Source organism: Dermacentor silvarum, chromosome 5, assembly GCF_013339745.2.
Source record: "Dermacentor silvarum isolate Dsil-2018 chromosome 5, BIME_Dsil_1.4, whole genome shotgun sequence".
In the NCBI taxonomy this organism is placed as follows: Eukaryota; Metazoa; Arthropoda; class Arachnida; order Ixodida; family Ixodidae; genus Dermacentor; species Dermacentor silvarum.
In genome coordinates, this window is record NC_051158.1 from 158,512,526 (window position 1) to 158,517,374 (window position 4,849).

At 49.3% G+C, this 4,849-nt stretch overlaps 2 non-coding genes across 2 annotated transcripts; both read right to left on the reverse strand.

Annotated features, from left to right (window-relative positions):
• Nucleotides 1–2,620: 2,620 nt before the first annotated feature.
• Nucleotides 2,621–2,694, reverse strand: Trnai-aau (transfer RNA isoleucine (anticodon AAU)). The gene has a single exon. It is a non-coding gene; the product is annotated as a tRNA-Ile (tRNA).
• A 164-nt stretch (nt 2,695–2,858) lies between these two features.
• Trnai-aau (transfer RNA isoleucine (anticodon AAU)) lies at nt 2,859–2,932 on the reverse strand. The gene has a single exon. It is a non-coding gene; the product is annotated as a tRNA-Ile (tRNA).
• Between the last annotated feature and the right edge of the window lie 1,917 nt (nt 2,933–4,849).

The following is a 4,849-nucleotide window of genomic DNA, read 5'->3' on the forward strand; positions in this document are numbered from 1 at the left end:
GACTATAGGGTCATTCGGCAGTGAAGTTGGAGAATTTTTGTGTTGTGTGCCTGGACGTGTAGTGCTCTGTTTATTTGTTTTTTCGTATAGTACACGATGTTATTTGATGTATAATGTTATGTATACATGGAACGGCCTTCTTTTTCTTGTTTTCGAAAATGCCACTCGTGTAAGTGAATATTATGTGATAATATTCTGAAAGTGGGGGGGGGGGGGGGGGGGCTTTGTAACGGAGCGGCATATTTTCGAATGGTTTGGACACTGATTAACTACACGCCGATTTACGAGCGTCAAAAACGTGGGCTCCTGACTGTGCAGCGTATAATTTATTCGACATCGACACGCCGAATTACGGGCGTCAAAAGCGTCGTGGCCGCTCGGGCTGCCATCTCGATTCCAGACGCGACACGCCGATTACGGACCCAGAAGTGTGCTTGTACGTCTGCGTGGTATGCCGGGTTCCACCTTGGCCCTTGACATTGGGAGAGAGGAGAATATGCGGTTCTTCGTCCATGGTGAAAGGGACGCGGCCAAGATTGTTGGGAGCCAATAGCTCTGAATTCAAAGAACTCTACATAGTGGCAGTTTCCCTACATAGGGAACTAGGGAAAGGAGACGCTATTTAAGCGCATATTTTGGGCCCTGCTGATTAGTCTAGAAGCTGATCCTGTAATCTGCGGAGAAGTAGTCAAGGAGCTAGCGCCGTCCAGTATCGCCTGGGCCGCCTAGCCGCGTCGGAACTCCAAGTAACTAGTTGACGTACGAGACGTCAAACCAGCGTCTGCAACGAAGTCCTCGGTAGTCCGCCTCCAGTTAGCTCAACCTGCTTGAGGGAAGTCTTCGGATCTAGACTCCCGGGAAACCCAGCCCAGCAATTCGCATCAACCTCGACAAGATCGGACCGCCAGCCTTTTTCGGGAAAGCTCTGTGCACCGACTTCACGGTCTATGGACTTGCTGCTGCTGCCCGGCCAAGCGTACGACACCATTTGTTTTCTTTTGAACTTTGGCTTCTATTGAACTTTGCTTTAGTGTTTAGTGTATTCTTGTGTATTTGATCCTCGCACTGTTTCATTTTTATATCTACTGTTAATTGTTCGTATTTATTGTCTTCATCATTGTGATATATTAAGTTCAGGTGTGTTAGTGTGTCTTGTGTTTTTTATTTTATTGATTTGTGTATATTTATCAGCCGATAAATATCTTGTTTTTTTGTTTACTCCCGACTCTTTTCACTATGCTCGCTTGCGTACGGAACGACCAATCAGCTTGTCTACCCCGTCGATCGACTTCGCGCCGACGACGAATCGGAGACAGCTGTGGCAGACGGCTTGATTGACATGTTGTCCCTGTTGCTGAAGTCGTACCTCCGTCTTTGCCGCCTCGCCAGCTGCTTCCTTAGCCGTGGACGATGTTTCTTCCATGTCCGCCTCGTCCATGAGTAGGGCGGAGCTGTCGTCGTTGCTCACGGGTCCGGTCACGCTAGCGTACGTCCGCTCGCACTGACTCTCTTCGTGACCGAAGCGTCGGCACGCAGCACACCACGGAATGTGGCAGTCGCGACGAATATGGCCTGTTCCGCGGCAGCGCAGGCAGAGAGGGGCCCTGCCCGGCACAACCACGAGAGCCAGCTCGCCGGAGGCGCTCACCTGATGTGGCAGGTCGACCAGCGTTACGCCCGGCTTCAACTTCAGCGTAACCAGTCTTGTAGTGGAGTTCTTATCAGCCACGACGTGCACCCGCCACCGCTCGCGGGCGACGTCCGTGACCTTTCAAAACGGCGCGAAGGCAAGACGCACGTCCTCGTCAGGAACGGTGTGCAGCAGCCAATGCACTTTCAAGTTCACATCCTGGTTGGCGGGGACAATGACGAGGCATCGGCCCTTTTTGACCTGCAGCTCACCAACGCTGACTATCTTCTTCACGGCTTCGTCGTCCTTGAAGGTCACGGCCCAAACGTGGCTCATACGGTAGGTCCCGAGAGCCACCACTTCCGGCAGGAGCGATAACGGGGCGAGCGCATCGCGGAAATCTTCCACCCGGTATGGGCGGGCCCTGATGTCACAATGTAAAAAAACTGTGTTCACAACAAAACGCCCTGTTGGCTAACTCGGTAAAACAACTTGATACTCTCTGTCCGAGGTGGAAATCCTGTTACCGTGGCCGCTCTGGGCCGCTGAAGCTGCTCCTACGGAGCCCGTCATCTTACGTCCGTCACGCTTGGTGGCCGGAAGCAGAATAGTCGCTAGCTGGCCGGACGAGGACAACGGCTGCCTCAACTAAACGACAACGATGAGTCACTTTCTGTGCGCGTGGACGCTCACGGTGAAATCTGAGAGATCCGTCTACGCATTCAAAAAAAAAAAAAAAGAGAACAATAAGCATGGGAGCCACTGGAGTCCGCACAAAAAGAAACGCGTGGCCTGCGCAGGGATCGAACCTATGACCTTCGCGTTATGGGCGAGGGCAACGGCTGCCTCAATTAAAGGACAACGATGAGTCACTCTATGTGCGCGTCGACGGTCACGGCGAAATCTGAGAGATCCGTCTACGCATTCAAAAAGAAAAAAAAGAGAACAATAAGCATGGGAGCCACTGGAGTCCACACAAAACGAAACGCCTGGCTTGCGCAGGGATCCAACCTACGACCTTCGCGTTATTAGCACGACGCTCTAACCGACTGAGCTAGCAGGCCGGACGAGGGAAACGGCTGCCTCAAATAAACAACAACGATGAGTCACTTAATGTGCGCGTGGACGGTTACGGCGAAATCTGAGAGATCCGTCTACGCATTCAAAAAGAAAAAAAAAGAGAACAATAAGCATGGGAGCCACTGGAGTCCGCACAAAAAGGAACGCGTGGCCTGCGCAGGGATCGAACCTACGACCTACGCGTTATTAGCACGACGCTCTAACCGACTGAGCTAGCAGGCTTTTATTTATTTATTTATTTATTGCCGGTCTTTGACAATGTACGTACAATGCACACAGTATAGAAACAGACATCACAAAAAGAACACTTACAGACCATACTGAAAAACATGAAAGCCATCCGCCCAACATGGACTGGCGTTGTCAAACTAAAATTCTTTTAAAACTGTCAGAGGTTCTATCCTCGACAGCCAATCGGGCACACAATCTTGTATTTTCTTAATTTCAATGAAACGAGACATACTTTCTCGAAAATAAATACGAGCAGGCCTAGCATCTGGGTCGCAATGGTACCCAGCCATTCGTGCCCGCCATAAACAGTGGAGGCCACTGAGCAAATTAGGTCGTATGGAACCCCGTCCTTATTCTCAATCAGTAAGTACCTGATCCCATGCCGATTCAATGGAAACTCCTTCTTGATTGTCCGTTTTAGGACGTCCCAGAAGTACACCCCTTCCCAGCAATGCAGGAACACATGATCTACAGTTTCAGGTTGCTTGCAAATCAAGCAGTGTGCGCCCCATGGTACAAGGAAGCCGCGTTCTTCCATGAATGTCTTCACTGACAGTGTTCCTGTGTGTAGCCTAAAAAAGAATGTTTTTGCCCCAGTAGGCACCTCCATTCTTTTCACCCGTTTAAGGACATCCTGTCCTGGTCCTCCATTGTGTATAGCTCTGTACAATGGCACTGGAAATATAATATCGCATACATCTTTAGATAATGTCTTTCTTTTCACGGCAGATAAATAATCGAAAGAAAAATGCACAGAAAGAAAGCGCACACTGTCGACTACTTCTTTAAGATAGCCGCGGATCGTTCCTAGCATACTATTGGGACTAACAATGAGTGCCGGCAGCGCAGCTCTTAATCTGAGCTGTAATACTGTACGCAGAAAAGGATCACGCACATCTCGAAAAAACAAAAATCTATTGACAAGCTGTCGTACAAAAAGATGCGCCAAGCCCAGGCCACCTTCCTTCACCCGCCTGAACAGATCTGTTCGGCTGCATCTTTCCCAGTTAGAGTCCCAGATAAAAACGCGAACACTCTGTGCAACCTTTGCACGTTTACCCTTGAACAAAACAACGTCTGCATGACGTACCACAACTTCGTAATGAAAAACAAATTACATACAGTTGCCCTTGCGAAAATGGACAGGTTGATGCCTTTCCACCTGTCTGCTTTTTCTCTTGTTTCTTTTATTTGGTTCGTCCAGTATTCCTCGCTCTGTTTGTAGCTATCCAAGGGAACACCGAGATACTTGGTAGGGGTTTTCACCTAGCTCACATTCGCAAAGTTGTCCGGGGCCGAGGACCATTCTCCGTGCCACAAACCGAGGGACTTACCCCAGTTCACTTTACTGCCCGTTACATCACAAAACTGTTTCACCACGCGTATTGTTTCCGTTACGCTTTCTCTGTTTGTACAACACACGGCAATATCATCGGCATATGCTAGGAGCTTGACTTCTGTGGCTGCCAAGCTATAACCGCGTATTAGATCGTTCTCAGTTATCGCCAAACACATCGTTTCTATGTAAATTGCAAACAAAAAAGGACTGAGGGGGCAGCCTTGACGCACAGAACGCATGACGTTAATGGGGGCCCCCAATGATTTATTCACAATTTAGCGAGTTGTGCAGTTCTGATACGCCAATGCCACTCCCTCAGTGATGATGGCACCTACATCCGTGATCCAGAATGGCAAACAATATATCATGAGACACACAGTCAAACGCTTTCTCTAGGTCAAGCTGCAGCACTGCGACGCCATCCTAAGTGATGTCACAGCACTCGAGCACGCACCGCATCGTGTGAATATTCGAAAAAATTGACCACCCTTGCATCCCACACGTTTGGTGGTCTGCGACTATTTCTTTGATGACGCCTTGAAGTCTGGCTGCCAAAACCTTCATGAAAA